Source organism: Saccopteryx bilineata, chromosome 3 (assembly GCF_036850765.1).
Source record: "Saccopteryx bilineata isolate mSacBil1 chromosome 3, mSacBil1_pri_phased_curated, whole genome shotgun sequence".
Lineage (NCBI taxonomy): Eukaryota > Metazoa > Chordata > Mammalia > Chiroptera > Emballonuridae > Saccopteryx > Saccopteryx bilineata.
In genome coordinates this window covers 317,293,815-317,311,236 of record NC_089492.1, presented here as the reverse complement: position 1 = coordinate 317,311,236, position 17,422 = coordinate 317,293,815, and positions in this window count along the sequence as shown.

Below are 17,422 nucleotides of genomic sequence, written 5' to 3'. Positions count from 1 at the left end.
CGGACAAGCTGATTGTCAAAACTTGGAACGCACTTCCCATCACATACCACACACTGCAGCATGTGAGTATTGCTGTGCTGACAATGTTTGGCTCTACGTATGCATGTGAGCAGTCTTTCTCACATCTAAAGAACGTTAAGACCAACCTATGATCACGTTTAACGGATGGAAGTCTCAACGCCTGCATGAATCTGAACCTCACCATGTATCAACCAGACTACAAAGCCATCAGCAAAACCATGCAGCACCAGAAGTTGCATTAATGGTAAGAAGTATTTTATTCATCATTAATTAGCAACAGCATAACAACATTATTAAAAAGAATTCAGAGGGATCTGTGTCACTGAACCTGGTTCCCAGAGTCGGGTCTTTGCGTCTCCATCGTCCTCACCCCTGGCAGGACTTGTCCTCAACTGGTGCCCAACATGGGGCAGGGACCTAGTGAGCATCCAAGGAATGGGTGAGTGACCCTCTGCAATGGGAAACTTCTCCCCCACTCTCGAGCCCCGCAGGCTCAAGCCCTGCACACCCTATTACAGAGTAGGTGAGTTAAAGTTTGTGAAAAGGATCTCTGTACTTACTGGGAGATTCTCTCTGGTCTCAATCCCTGGATTGAGGACACACCCCTCTGGGACCTGGATACTTGGGCCTGAGCTCTTTGATAAGTTCATTCAGCCGAGGTGCGTGGGGGGCAAATCTTCCCTCTTGGCCTCATTCCTGCCTTATTGTCAATACACGCCTGCTTGGCTGGTGCTCCTGCTGAGGGCCCTCACCAGTCCCTAAGGTCCTACAGGCTACTCCTCTTTCAGAAGAACCCCTACCTCCATATTTGCCTCCCCCTGTAGAGGAAGAAAAGGGTTGGGCCACCGAGTTTGATGGACTTGCAGCCGAGCATGCAGAAACAAAACTAGATACATTAGAAACTGGGCCATTAGCTCCGCCACCTGAAGAAGTGGAAGTCACTACTTCTGCATTCCCTGCTGGGGCTCAGTGTCCCACCCCAGCCTTTTGGACACCATTTTCTACCCCAGCTTTAACTCCAACACGTATTACTGCTGCAGACCAATGGGCCAGCCTATACGCCCCCATGTGTCTTTTTTCTTTCTGTCCGTCTTGTCTATTTTTCTGTATCTCTTGCTCTCTCTCCCCTGCCCCTCTTTCTGAAATGACACTGGAAGGACCCAGCCATGGCACAGTGGCAGGGATCACACCCTCTTCTAATGCAAGGGAGAGGCTATGCTTATGTTTTTCAGCCAATTTGAATCCCAGGAACCCCCTAACCTGCTTGACAGAGTTTCTTGGGCACCCACTGAATGGTTCAGTCTTCACTCATCCAAAGCCACAGCCCTGGCCTTCTCTACACCAACTACACTTGGGGGGAGGAGGTCCTCAGCACTCCAGAAGAAGACCTCGTGGCTGGCAAGCATGCCCCATCACCTGGGGGGATGTGGAGGCTTTGGCGGGGCAGGCCCAGAGAATTGCCCCTGATGAGCCCCCAGACCCTGGTGCTCTGTTCTTGCTTGTGTGTGCTATAGTGACTGCTGACTCCCAGACGCAGGTGGCAGCAGCCCAAGGTTCAAGCCTGGCAGCACAAGCTGGTGTTTACAGTTCATCTTTGGAGGATGAGGAGAATTGGGCCGGAGTTGTGATTTGTAGACTCCAGAAGGTAAACGGTGGCAGTTGCAGCAGAAGGATGAACAGAAGCCAGGCTTGCATTGCAAAATGGCTGCTGGAATGGCAGGGAGTGCCTGCTAAGCCGCTGGTGGGTTTGCTGACATTTTTGGACATAGGGGAGGATACCATCATGCTCTCCAGAGCAGAGATGGAAATGCTGACTGCCATTGCCATGTGCTCCTCTTTGGGACAGTGTAAGACCTGCCAGGATGGCAGGGATGAGGGAGGTGGCTGAAGCCTCATGTGCATGGACTGATTTCCTGGACTACGACCCGAGTGAGCACTGGCTCCTTTGTTGGATGGACTTATGGATTTTGGACCATGTGAAATACCCTGATGGGGGTGGGGGGAGGCTTTGCTGGAGGCCCTTCCCCTGCTCTGGGAAGCTTTTCCCATGGCTAGAAAGAAGGCTGAGGACATTTTGTGCTTTTGGAAAAGTGCTCAGAGACTGGTGAAATGAACCTTTGTAATTGTTGAAATTGTATGATTTGTCATGTTGTTATAATTTGTGTAATGTGCCTTGCAACAATATGCAGTATGCAGCCCACGGCAAGCCATTCATTTTGTGTTTGGATGCTGGAACCTTTGTGGGACGGGGGCGAGCATGGACCTATGTCCATTTTTTTTTTTATTTACAGGGACAGAGAGAGAGTCAGAGAGAGGGACAGATAGGGACAGACAGACAGGAAAGGAGAGATTTAAGAAACATCAATCATCAGTTTCTCATTGCGACATCTTAGTTGTTCATTGATTGCTTTCTCATATGTGCCTTGACCGTGGGCCTTCAGCAGACTGAGGAACCCCTTGCTGGAGCCAGTGATCTTGGGCCCAAGCTGGTGAGCTTTGCTCAAGCCAGATGAGCCCGCGCTCAAGCTGGTGCGACCTCGGGGTCTCGAATCTGGGTCCTTCCGCATCCCAGTCCGATGCTCTATCCACTGCGCCACTGCCTGGTCAGGCCCTATGTCCATTTTTTACAATCAAAATGAAACTGTGTTTAACAGCATCTAGAAGGTCTCTGTAACACAATGGGAGGAAAATGACATCCCGACCCCTAGAAGGAATCCCCTGTTTAAGACCCCCATTCTGCCCTGGCCAGTTGGCTCAGTGGTAGAGTGTCGGCCTGGTGTGCAGAAGTCCCGGGTTCGATTCCCGGCCAGGGCACACAGGAGAAGTGCCCATCTGCTTCTCCACCCCTCCCCCTCTCCTTCCTCTCTGTCTCTCTCTTCCCCTCCCACAGCCGAGGCTCCACTGGAGCAAAGATGGCCCGGGCACTGGGGATGGCTCCTTGGCCTCTGCCCCAGGCGCTAGAGTGGCTCTGGTCGCAACATAGCGACACCCCAGAGGGGCAGAGCATCGCCCCCTGGTGGGCAGAGCGTCGCCCCCTGGTGGGCCTGCCGGGTGGATCCCAGTCGGGCACATGTGGGAGTCTGTCTGACTGTCTCTCTCTGTTTCCGGCTTTAGAAAAATACAGAAAAAAAAAATTTTAGAAGACCCCCCATTGAATTTCCTAACTAGTCAAACACTACAGAAGCTTGCCTCATTGTTTAATCCAGCTAATCTATTAGCATATAGTACAATAGGTATTATAGTTGTTTTAGTTCTACTAGGGTTCTGTTGCATAATGTGTAGCATTCAGAAGCTACAACAACAGCAAGCTGTCATTCATCAAGTCCAATTGGCCTTAATTAAAAGAGAAGGGGGAGATGTGGGTGGAGCACAGAGCACATTCCTAGCAGCTGTGGCTGATGCAATGCTGTGAGAATACTTCAGCTCCCAGAAGCCTCCTGGGCTTACCCAGGAAGGAAGCTCGCCTGCTATAAGGAAGTGACTTAGTGCCAACCACGCAGCTCCCTAATCTTTTTAGCCATTGGCTAAAAAGAGGAACATGCTGTAACACCCTATAGGCTGAACCTGTGTATATAAGCTAGCTTACTTCCTGAAAAAGTGGATCTGTGTCACTGAAAAAAAAAAAAGAATTCAGAGACTTATTGTACTTTAAAAGTGTTGGTCTTACATAAAATTTACACATTTACTTGTATTTAGTGTTAAACATATTGTATGGCTCTCAAGGAATTACATTTTAAAATATGTGGCATTCATGGCTCTCTTAGCCAAAAAGGTTCCTGACCCCTGCCTTAGGCTATAATGACTTTGCCAGTTTACAGCCTGTCTTCCACACTCAAATTGAATAAACATATATACATATATCATATTTACAAAATTATCTGACCAGCAGCCTGTCACCCATACCCAATGCAAACTATAAGCGAGCAAACATATACATCATATTTGCAAACTTATTTGACCCACACCTTGCTAAATGTGTTGGGGCTGGCTTATTAGGAAAACCTAATAAGCTAGTCCCTGCTTGCTTTAGTTTACAAGTTTTATATATATAAAGAATTTCAAAAGGAATGATTATTAGAAAGCATATAAAATGTTATAGAATGCAGGTTTTTCAAGCAAGGGGAGTGGTCTCATGATCCCTTTGTCTAGAGCAGTGGTAGTCAACCTGGTCTCTACCATACACTAGTGGGTGTTCCAACTTTCGTGGTGGGTGGTAGCAGAGCAACCCAAGTATAAATAAAAAGGTAGATTTAACTATGGTAAGTTGTTTTATGAAGATTTATTCTGCCAAACTTAGCAAAAATCTGACATAAAGTACTTGGTAAGTAATTATTATTATATGCTTTAACTTGCTGTAACTCTGCTTTATAAATTTTATAAAGTAAAGTTACATCCCTACTTTAAAAATTGCCATTACTGTGGAACCGGTGGGTGGCTAGAAAATTTTACTACTCACAGAGATACAAAAGTGGCCGGTAGGTATAAACAGGTTGATTACCCCTGATCTAGAGGTATACAGCACTCCCAGGACTCCAAGAGGGAAGGGTGAGTCATAGTGTAGGAATTCTTAATTAAGGTACATAAACATTTTTTCTAAAGGATTTTAAGAAAAGAGAAGTGAAGAGATTCTTAGATAAGTTCTATCTTCCTTGCTCTGTAGTTAAATTATGACTATCTGACCCAGTTGTCCTTGCAAGTCAGGAAGCTCCTACATTCTTCTCCCTTCATTCTCCAGAGAAAGGAGGGGGCAAGAAGCCTGACCTTTCCTCTTTAAATAATGGCATTGCCTGTTGTAAAGTACTGTACCCCAGATGCTGAAAAGTACCACACCTCACTTCTGTGGGTTTATGTAGAGACACCAAATCCAGATGAGTTTTGAAGGTTTTTACTTAAGGAGGAGATTTATTTAATATGCTGGCTGCTTATGGCTGACATGGGGCATTTGCAGACCCAAATCATGTGCACAAAATACATCTCAGGGGCTGGTTATATACTCTTGATCACTCACACAGGCTGGGGGAAACGTGACATCATGACACAATTGTTTTCTTTGTTGTTTGTTTGTTTTACAGAGACAGAGAGAGAGTCAGAGAAAGAAATAGATAGGAACAGACAGACAGAAATGGAGAGAGATGAGAAGCATCAATCATTAGTTTTTTGTTGCGACACCTTAGTTGTTCATTGATTGCTTTCTCATATGTGCCTTGACTGTGGGGCTACAGCAGAACAAGTAACCCCTTGCTCAGCCAGCGACCTTGGGTCCAAGCTGGTGAGCTTTTGCTCAAACCAGATGAGCTCATGCTCAAGCTGGCAACCTTAAGGTCTCAAACTTGGGTCCTCTACATCCCAGTTCGACACTCTATCCACTGCACCACTGCCTGGTCAGGTCATGACACAATTGTTAACAAGCCCATAACATTTGTTTAGGGGATACACAAAAACATTAAGACTTTTAAGGTAACACAATCAAAGACATTTACAATCTTTCAGGGTTCATCTTTCTGGGGTGGTTGTCAATGGGGGAAGGTCACATGGGGAACCCAGACCAGAGAATTTTGGCTAGGGCCGCCCACAACCAAGCACACCAAAAGAAACTTCCCAAAGGTCCTTGGGAAAAAAGGCACCATCTGCCAGCCAGTGAGATTTCACATGTCATATTTGCTTGACCACCCTAGAGACTCTTTAAATATCTCTCACACGGGTAACCCCACACAACTTCCCTGGCCTCCATGGCCCCTCAGGACCAGGGAACCTTGTCGGACGAGAAGCACTCTGTACTCCATAAAGCCTTTTATTATTCCACACTTCGTGGCTCCGGCCCCTTCCTTCTTTCTCTGCGGGGAAAAATACCTTACATTTTGGTGCCAAAACCGGGAGGAGTTGAAGTCTGCAAGGATCGCTCCTCTTCCCTTCTCCTCCGAGAAAGAACCAGGATCTCTGACCTTCCACCCACTTCAGCGCATGGTGCGATAAGTCCCCTGCCTCCAGCTTTCCACTCAGTTCTTTCCATTGAGACTCCCTGTCCAAAACCCTAGCTACATCAGGAACCTTTTACCATTCAAGTGCGTGTGTGCCCGTGGAGATGTCCCAAGCACATCCACTTTCCCTATCTATCCATGGCCAGAGCTTGAGTTTTGGGACATCAGTTCTCAACTCTGACCACTCTGAGGACTGAGGGCAGCTGTGGGAGCACAGGAATCTAAACCTAATCCAAAAACACTCCTGGAGTTGCCTTATCCAAAATCTCTCCCTCCCTAAAGAAGAGGAAACTGTTCTTCACTGTGGCCAGGCCACAGAACCCACTGGATAATTGGAACAGGTAGCCTCCTGAAGGGACTTTTGGTTTTAACACCCTCATCAATTTAACAATCACCAAAAAAGCTGAGAACTGATTGGAGATTCCTTACATTCACAGCTTCTAATTATTTGCGCAACTGTCCTTAATCTCTGTGCTGCCTGTTCCACCGCACAGGCCTTGTTTTGGCCAGAGAAACCTCACCTAAACCCTCCACTCCTAATCTTTCCTCTGCCAACTCCCAACTCTCTTTTCCTCCTGCCTGACCCTCAGGGGCGCCCCTCTCTCAGGACCCCTCTCTGGTCCCTCTGCAGACCTCTCCACTCTAGTCTCTTCCCTCCAGAAAGCCCCCTCCCTTTGCAGGATCCTGTTTCTCATTCACTTGTAAATACCAGTCTCTCTTTCTCCTCCCCTGCTGGCCAGGGGCCCCTCCCTTCTCCACTGTGTTCTTAAGTCCCTCCTCCATCAGGCCATTCTCAGCCTGTCATTGGCCCTTTACACCGGTTTGCAGGACACCCAACTCCAATCTGTTTGCAGGAAGTTCTGGCCCTGTCCTGTCTCTGGTTCCAGTATTTACAGCTGGATCTGGGTGCCAGGCTCCTTAGGAGTCCTCTTCCTTTTATTCTCAACCCCCAAACCCCTATTCAAGACCTGTGAACATGACATTTAAAGTTTTCAATGGTTGCGGCTAGTAGAAAAAGGCCAAGGCTGTTTGCCAGGCCCACATGCAGCAGAAGGTAACGCACCAAACCCAGACTCTTGTGGCAGCCCTGAGGCCAGCAAAGCAACAGGGGCAAGGCACAGAAAGTGCCTGACCCAAGTTCAAGCCACAAAGAGAAATACCAGCAGCAGCTTGCTTTAAATGTAACAAGCAGGGTCACTGGTCCCAGCAGGGCCCCTGCCCGCGGGTGCCCACTGAGCCCTGCCCTGACTGCAAGCAGCCCGGTCACTGGCAGAGCGATTTCCCCTTTGGGCAACAGGCTTTTCCTCAGCACCTCTACGTGGAAGACAAGCTGCTCAAATGGGGAGGATGAGCCAGCCAGGTGGGCATATCACTCAAACTCCTAGGACATGGCCTGGACTTGGAGAACACAAGGTATGCTGCAACTTGTGGGTCTCGGTTATGGGAATGGATGGTACCCCTTCTTTCCCCCTTCGCATGCCACTCCTTACATGTAGTTTTGCCTCAAACTTGCCTCCATGCAGGAAAACTGGAAGTCGGAACCAGTGGACACTACCCATCTCAGCTCACCAAAAGGCTGGAACCTGCAAATCCCCCTATTATTCCTCTTTTTTAAAAATCCTTACAGGACCACATCTGTGAAGTTTCTCCAGTCACGGCCAAACAGATGTCCCTCCTGACATACCTCAAAGCCACCACCTTCAAATCTCCCCCTCCCCACGATGCCCCTAATCAGCAAGAAGTAGACAGACAAATAAGTGATGCCCCTAGTTAACACAAAAGACTGAAATGTGGGGTGGTTGATAATGAGGGAAGGTCACGTGGGGAACTCAGACCCAGGAATTTTGGCTAGGGTTGCCCACAACCAAACACACCAAAAGAAACTTCCCGAAGGTCCTTGGGAAAAAAGCGACCATCTGCCAGCCAGTGAGATTTCACACATCATATTAGCTTGACCACCCTAGAGACCCTTTAAATATCTCTCACACAGGTCACCCCACGAAACTTCCCTGGCCTCCATGTCCCCTCGGGGCCAGGGAACCTAGTTGGAAGAGAAGCGCTCTGTACTCAATAAAGTCTTTTATTATTCCACACTTTGTGGCTCCAGCCCCTTCCTTCTTTCTGGAGGAGGAGGGAAATACCTTATAATCTTCCCTTCTTTTCCTAGAGGTATGTTACTCTCAAGATTCCAGGGAGGGAGAAACTACAATCAATGTAGGGTGGTATGTATATTCTATCTCTTATTGAAAGGTAAAAGAAGTTCCTTGGTTAACCTTTATTCTATAGTTAGAACTAAGTGACCCATTGTCCTTGCAAACCAGAAACTTCTACATTCTTCTCCCTCCATCCCCAAAGGAAGAACAGGACAGAAAAGTCTGACCTTTCCTCCTAGAATATCAATATTAATTTTGCAGCTTTTTGGTACCTTACTACAGCCAATACTAAATTTTACAGTTCTTTGGCACCTTATCACAAAATGATGAAAGTCATTTATGACTTTAAAAAAAATGCATAAGATAAAACAAACTTACTAATTAGAAAATTACTTACTGAATATTTGAGTCAGAGGTCAGGATATGGCTAAAAGGACGTTTAGCAAGGTGACCTGCTTGTTTAAAATTTTTGCATGACCAAGGCTGCCAGTGTCAAGGCTGCTTGGCCCTAGGGAAGAAGGAAGTGACCATGTATATGATTTCTGGCTCACTCATGAATTGGTCACATATGGCTGCCTGCAGGAGTCTTGAAACCCTAGGTGGCAGGGTTGTTATACCCTAAGGCAAGGGTCGGGAACCTATGGCTCCCAGGCCAAATATGGCTCATTTGATGGCTGCATCTGGCTTGCAGACAAATCTTTAATAAAAGAATATAATAACGTTAAAAATATAAAACATTCTCGGCCCTGGCCGGTTGGCTCATTGGTAGAGCGTCGGCCTGGCGTGCAGAAGTCCCGGGTTCAATTCCCGGCCAGGGCACACAGGAGAAGTGCCCATCTGCTTCTCCACCCCTCCCCCTCTCCTTCCTTTCTGTCTCTCTCTTCCCCTCCCGCAGCGAGGCTCCATTGGAGCAAAGATGGCCCAGGCGCTGGGGATGGCTCCTTGGCCTCTGCCCCAGGCACTAGAGTGGCTCTGGTCGCAACAGAGCGACGCCCTGGAGGGGCAGAGCATCGCCCCCTGGTGGGCAGAGCGTCGCCCCCTGGTGGACGTGCTGGGTGGATCCTGGTCGGGTGCATGCGGGAGTCTGTCTGACTGTCTCTCCCCGTTTCCAGCTTCAGAAAAATACAAAAAAAAACAAACTCAAAAAAATATATAAAACATTCTCATGTATTATAATTCATTCATTTTCTACCTCTCATGTTCATGGTTGCGGGTGGCTGGAGCCAATCACAGTTGTCCTCCAGGACAACACCAAATTTTTATTGGATAATGCATAACATACACGGGTCGTTGTATGGCTCTCAAGGAATTACATTTTAAAATATGTGGTGTTCATGGCTCTCTCAGCCAAAAATGTTCCCGACCCCTGCCCTAAGGCTTAGTTTTAAAACTAAGCCTTTCCCACCCTAAGTGTCTTTTATCAGACACTTTTTTGTTTGTATATTGGATTAAAGGTTTTGATTTCTACACTATAAAATGGGGCAGACTGAGAGCTTGCTCTCTCTTCATTCCTGAGATTAGCATTAGAGAGGAGAGCAGAGAAAGGCCACATGAAGGAGAGGAGAGGCAGCCAAGATGGTGGAGTGCTGAAGGAGAAGCCAGTTTATGCAGAGTTTGTGTAGAGAAAAGGAGATGGGGAACAGAGGCGAATAAATCTGGTGAGCTAGAAACCTTTGATTCTAGGAAACTCTGATAAGTCAGTAGTTTTGTGAGCACTGAATGAGTGGGTTTTGGAGCCCAGTGTGTGTTTTACTTGCAAGCTAGGATTAAAGGTAGTGGCCCACCAGTTCTTGGCTCCGTTGTTTCATTACTGTCTGTCTGAATCCAATGCGAACCTGCATGGGCCAGGCAGCTGTGATGGTGGCCTTGGCTACTGCTTTACAGTCTATTAACTGGTCCCTGATCCTGAGAAACAGGTAGGTCGAAACTCATGCATTTCAATGGTCTCATTGCTCCTACACAAGGGCCTGGCACAGGAAATTGTAGGAATATGCTATGAAAATATGCAGAATGAGGGCAAACAATTAGAGACAGAGAGGCACCTTGGGGTGAAAGCTCTGAGTTGACAAGAGTCTAAGGCCTCTCTGACCCTGTACTGGAAACAGCAAAACAGCAGGACAAGACTCAATTACAGAATCGTTTAGGCTCTCAGAAGAAAGATTAGAAGTCAACATGGTCCTTGTCCTTTACTTCACCCCCTAAAAACTTCTGTCAGCTTCCTTGAGTAATCTGTACTGGCTAATATCTGAGTAAGGCAGGGAAGAGGGCTTCAGTCCTTCGGCCTGTGGACAGGAGCTCTCACCTCCCCTCAGCCCCTCGGAGCATCTGGTCTCCGGGTAATTCATTGTCTCCACAACAGGAAATGGTTATAAGTGTTCAGAGAATGAATAAGGAAAGAAACGTGGATAAATGGGAGGACACTGCTTCTGCTCCCACAAAATTACTATGGACATGTTGAGGGTGTAAAGAAATGCACATTCACATACACTCCCAGTGTGTATACCAGTGCAAGTTTTAAACAATGTTATGTGTAGGTTTCTCTCCATTTTAAAGTGTGGGCCAAGGGAATGTGGCCCATCTGGTTCTACCAGAGCTCTGTGCTGCCGCGGACCAGCGCAGCTCCAAATAACGGTGCGGAATTAAGGAAACACACTTTGTCAGAACAAACTCAATGGGACCAGGAGGACTCCTCAAACTGCCTGGCAGCATCTGAGTGCCTCACAGCCCCAATTCGCTTTATTATATAGACCTATGCAAATCAAGGACCTTGATACAAAGTTGCACATCAAAGGCTAAGACAGGAACTCTCCCAAGGCAAAAACAGGATACATTAGTGAAATTTACAAACATCTGAAACAAACAAAGAGTCAGAGGAAGGGCATGTATATTGCTTCCTGCAACCCAAGGAAGGAAGTGGAGTGGGTGCAAATACTCAGCATCAAAGCCAAACATGGAGATGGAGGGGGGAGAACTTAGCCTCTTGCCAAGCCTCGAATCTATAATGGCTTCCTGCCATTAACGGTCCACAACACTGTGCTGCAGGATAGACCCACGGTGTCTAAAGTCCTGCACTGACTGTCACCACAGGCAAAAGGTCAGAGTGCTTCTCTGCCCAGGGGTTGCTGTCCATAGCACCAATCTGACCCCTGGTCAGTTGCCTGGCCTCAAGACTGCCAGAGAGTACAGGTCCCCTCATGCCCACCAAAAGGGGACATTGAGACACACAATGGTGTCTGTCACCCACCCACAACTACCTATCCTCACCACACACACACACACACACACACACACAACTGCCAGACTCATGTGACCCACAAATGTCCTCAAGTACCCTGATTGTGGTGTCGAAGGTGATTTTAGGAGGAGAGTAACCACCATCTTGACACAAGATAATAGACATGTTTTTGCTAGAAGAATGATCCTGCCCCCAGGAGGTGACATCTGTCCCAGTGCGCACATCCCAAGGAGAACTGAGTTGAGGAGACACTCATCCTGTCTGAAGGGGTAAGGACCAGGCTCCTGTAAGTGCAAACACTGCAGATTTCTGTCTCCTGGCTTCCTCCCCACAGATGAACATGCCCAAGGAGCGTCAGCATCTTCCTCCCTGCTAGGGCAATCCGGGGCATCATGGCTATGAAGCACATAGCACAGTCCAGTCTGTGCTAACTCTGACACAAAACCCTTGGATATTGTCTTTACCCAGAAACGTGTGGGTAATAGTGCCCTTCTTCAGACCAGGCTCCCCTCTGTCTACCTCCTCCTTTGCTTGGGGAGAGGTTGAGGGGCTCCCCTCATCTGAAAATGGTCTCCCTTTTTGTTCTCATCCCTCATTCCCTTTTCCATGAAATTCCCTGCACTCATCTAATGCCACGAACCAGCGCAGCTAGTAATTCCAGGTCCTGAGGGAGAACAATGTGGAATTATGAAATAAAATTTAAGAGAAAAAAAATGGGATTGGGAGGACTCTGCAAGCTGATGGCAAGTCAGAGAGAGAGCTCCACCCCCAAACCTGCTTTATTTATAAGGCAAAGTTAAGTCATTAGGAAATCAATTAGATCATTAAAACAAAGTCACATTTCCAAGGCAACCCAAGAATTCTCCCAAGTGCAGAAAACCTCCACCCTGCATAACTGAAATCAATCAACATCAAAACAAACAGAGTGAGAGGGAGGGCATGTAAATTGCTTCTAGCAACTTAAGCAATCAAGTGAAGTGGGGGGATGGGATGAATGCAGATACTCAACTTCATGGCCAAAATGGAGGTGTGGGGGAAAACTTAGCCTTTAGCAACTTCACTAAGCAAGTGAGGTGGGGGGTTGCTTATTGCCAGTCCCCCAAACCTCTGTCTCCCAAAAATCTAAATTATAAGGACCCTGTCAGCTTGTGGTCTCCAACAATCTAAAGAGGATGACTCTTCAATAGGCCTTTGGCCAAGGCAGCCACAGCCACCCAGCACTTTCCCCAACCCCAGCCCAGGAAACAGCTGGGAATAATGGCTCCAAGGACACCTACATCTCCCATTAGCCAGCTCTTTGCACTGGGATGTCTGTCACTTGGGCCCAAGTGCCCTTCAAGTCCAAAGCTTCAGCACGAAGACCTTATGCTTTCCCCAAGGCACAGGACATTCCCAAGGAAAACAGATACCTCCAAGCCCTGGCCAGTTGGCTCAGCGGTAGAGCGTCGGCCTAGCGTGCGGAGGACCCAGGTTTGATTCCCGGCCAGGGCACACAGGAGAAGTGCCCATTTGCTTCTCCACCCCTCCGCTGCGCTTTCCTCTCTGTCTCTCTCTTCCCCTCCCGCAGCCGAGGCTCCATTGGAGCAAAGATGGCCCGGGCGCTGGGGATGGCTCTGTGGCCTCTGCCTCAGGCGCTAGAGTGGCTCTGGTCGCAACATGGTGACGCCCAGGATGGGCAGAGCATCGCCCCCTGCTGGGCAGGGCGTCGCCCCATGGTGGGCGTGCCGGGTGGATCCCGGTCGGGCGCATGCGGGAGTCTGTCTGACTGTCTCTCCCTGTTTCCAGCTTCAGAAAAATGAAAAAAAAAAAAAACTTAAAAAAAAAAGAAAACAGACACCTCCAGAGAGGGAACCCTCCAAGTTGACCATGTCAGGCCGACCAGAGGGCCCAGGTACATGGGCATCTCTTCACATGGCTCACCTCCATCAACCAATCAAAGGACACCTGGGATTCTGGGGTCCGTGGGGTAGGCCATCTCTAGACTTTCTCAGAGAAAAATACCTCCAAGTTGTCCCCATACAGCTCACCAGTCACCAGGTCATCACTAAGTCTTATATCTGTATCTCTTTATCCTGACAGAACCAGTAGGTCTGTGCATCAGAGAATAGACTATTTATTCAGAAAGACAGGAGGGGATACAAAGGATTAGGGAGATTGGAATGTGAAGTGGATTTAGCATTTAAGACCTGCTCACCCACCTTGGGAGAGTCCAGAGAATACATCTTTCACCATGATTGTATGAGTTTGTAAGGGAGCCCAGCATCCTTGAAGAGCTACACGATGGCTCTTCTCTTCAGGGTCAGAAACTACATTGGGAACTGCTGCCACTGAACTGGGAAGCCCAAATGCAATTGGGGTACCTGAATCCTGAGGTAGCAAGGCTAAAAGGCAGCACTTAATCACCAAAGGCAATGGACAGTAGTCAAAGCAGGAATCAGAATAGTCTGATTCACAGGAACCAGTGGCATTGGCTAATTGATCATGAAAGAAATTGGAAGTCTACTAAATTCTTTCTTGATCTGTATAAGCAGAAGAGTTCTAAGTCAAGTGAACAAAAGTCTAACATTAATTATACAAACAGAGTGTTGTGGACCCTTAATCAACTCCCAGATTTGGTCCACTTTATAGACCAAAAACCCCTCGAATGAAAAGAAGAAAAACTGAGTTCCCTTCCTTGAGGGGTCCCCTTGAGGAAGGACCCCAGCTCACTACTGTTATGTACACTGTTATTCTTTCTCCCAGTCTTCCCTCAAGAGACCGATGGTCTGATACCAGAATAACTGCCCTGGGGAAAAATAAGTAATCTGACCTTTTAGAGACTGCTGGACACTGGCTCTGAACTGGCACTAATTGCAGGAAACCTAAAATGTCACAGTGGCCCACCAATCAAATAGAGGCCGACAGATTTCAGGTGATCAATGGAATTTTAGCTCAGTTCCAACTCACAGTGGGCCCAGTGGGTGCCAAAACTCAGACAGTGGTTATTTCCTCAGTTATAGAATGCATAATTGATAAAGATGTACTCAACAGCTGGCAGAATCCCCACATTGGTCCCCTGACCTATGGAGTGAGGGCTATATTGGTGGGAAAAGCTAAGTGGGAGCCACCAGAACTGCCTCTGCCAGGAAAATATAAACAAAAAAGCAATACCACATTCCTGGAGGGATTGCAGAGGGCAGTGCCACCAGCAAGGACTTGAAGGGTGCAGGGGTTGCAATTCCCACCACGTCTCCACTGAACTCTCCTATTTGATCTGTTCAGAAGAGATGGATCTTGGAGAATGACAATACAGTCATACACCACTTAACGACGAGTATGTTCTGAGAAATGCGACATTAGGCGATTTCATCATTGTGTGAACATCACAGCATGCATTTACACAAACTTAGGTGTGCAGCCCCATACACACCTAGGCTATTTGGTATTGCTCCTAGCCTACAAGCCTGCACAGCATGTTACTGTACAAAAACAATATGAAATTAAATCAAGCACAAAATAAAATGATGTGATCAAGAGATGCAGTAAACACGAGATGTACGAAACTGCTGCCAGTATAATATGATATACTGCTTTGAAGCAAATTTTTTCTTAGAAAGATTGTACTCTAAAATAACAAAAGTATAGTGTATTGTTTGGCCAAGCAGTGGTACAGTGAATAGAGCATTGGACTGGGACGCGGAGGACCCAGGTTTGAGACCCCAGGGTTGCTGGCTTGAGTGTGGGATGATAGACATGACCCCATGGTTGCTGGCTTGAACCCAAAGTCGCTGGTTTGAAGCCCAAGGTCACTGACTTCAACAAGGGGTCATTTGCTCTGCTGTGGCCCCCCAGTCAGGGCACATGTGAGAAAGTAATCAATGAACAACTAAGGTGTTGCAACAAAGAATTGATGCTTCTCGTCTCTCTCCCTTCCTGCCTGTCCCTCTCTCTGACTCAACTCTCTGTAGCTGTCACAAAGGGAGGAAAATAAAATAACATATAGTGTAATAAATAGATAATCCAGTAACATAGTTGTTTATTATCATTATATTGTATTACACATAATTGTATGTGCTATATATTTATACTACTGGTGGTGCAAGTTTCTTTAAACCAACATCACCACAAATACATGAGTGATACATTGTGCTACAACATTACAGTAGCTATGATGTCACTAGATGATAAGAATTTTCTAGCTCCATTACAAACTTATAGGACCACCATTGTACATGTAGTTCATTGTTGATTGAAATGTCATTATGTTTCACACTAGTATAGATTATCATGAACTTAACCAATTGCAGCTGTTGTATCACATGTGTGGCTTCATTGCTTGAACCAGTCAACACATCCTCTGGTGCTTGGTATGTGGCAGTTAATCTGACAAATACTTTTTTCTCCATACGTGTTAGTGAAGGCCTGCCATAGGCAGTTTGCTTTCAGCGGGCCAGTCCTGCAGTATACCTTCACTGTCCTATCTCAAACGTTCATCACCTCTCCAGCCTTATGTCATAATTGAGCTCACAGAAATCTTGATCAGCTTTTCCTGTCACATGAGGTCACACTGGCCCACCACATTGATGACATTATGCTGATTGGACCTAAAGAGCAAGAAATAGTGACTACTCTAGACTTATTGGTAAGATGTTTGCATATCAGAACATGGGAAATAAATTCTTTTACCTCAGTGAAATTTCTAGGGGTCCAGTAGTGAGGGGCATACTGAGATATCTCTTCTAAGATGAAGGGTAAATTGTTGCATCTGGCTCTTCCTACAACCTACAAGAGGCACAATACCTAGTGGCCTCTTTGAATTTTGAGATAACATATTCCTTATTTGGGTGTGCTACTCTGGCCCAATTACCAAGTGACCCAAAAAGCTGCTAATTTTGAGTGGCAACCAGAATAAGAGAAGGCTCCTCAACAGGCTGCTGGAGGTGTCAATGGCAGATCAGGTTGGTGTGTGGTCTTTGGCAAGGCCACGCATGTGATGAATGCCCTCAGGATGTTGGAGCAAGGCCTGTTGTCCTCAGAGGATAACTACTCTCTTTTTGAGAAACAGCTTTTGGCTTGTTAGTGAGCTTTAGTAGAGACTGACAGCTTAACCACAGGTCACCGAATTACCATGCATCTCGAGCTGCCTGTGCACTGGGGGAAAGAAAATAATCAGACCTGTTGGGGGTTACTGGACACAGGCTCCGAAATGGCACTAGTTCTATTATGAACTGAATGTTGTCTGACAGATAAAACCAGAAAACCAGGCATGCACAGCAGCCATCCATCATCAAATACGCATGCAGTCGGAGCACATCTGCTCTGCCAGGGATGACTTAGGTGGTGAGATTCTCAGGGTGAAGAAAAGCACTAGGAGCTGAAGGTAAGGTGGTATATTTTTTAATGTTTTAATTGTTGTTTTACTTCTGTTGTTGATGGTTTTGTTGTTGTTTCTGATGCCCCCTGCCCCACTTCTTTTAGTCTTAAGTTTTTTAAGTTTTTGAATTTTTAGTTTTGAAGTTTCTTTAGTGTTTTGAATTTTGATGTTTCTTGTTTTTTTTTTTAATTTTGATGTTTTTGTTTTTTGGATTTTGATTTTTTTGTTTTTTGTTGTTTTACACCTTCTTTAGGTGGAGGCAAACTGTTTTTGGCTTTTCGGGGCAACATCAATAGAGAAGAAAGTATTAGAGAAGTCTACGGTGGTAGTGTCCTAAAGTTAGGGTTAGTTTATTAAATTTAGTAATGACGGAAAGACTGCATGGAGTAGGGCAGTTACTCTGTTTACCGTACTTTCTGGTAGCTAACTATACTGTGTTAGGCTTTGTCAGCCTTCTGGCTTGTGTTCTCTGCCAGCCCCAGACTGTAGGTCAGCAGCTCGACTGTGGCCAGCACTCAGGGGGCAGGCCCACCGTGCTGTGCCGTTTGCTGTCCCTCTGGCCACGGCGCCACCTCAGCTTGAAGCCCTGGCTCCTAGGCCTGCTCTGTGGCCACTACGCACAAGCATCACCTTCCTTGGCGCGGCAAGGACGCCAGGGGCTGCGTGGAGAACTGTGGGTCAG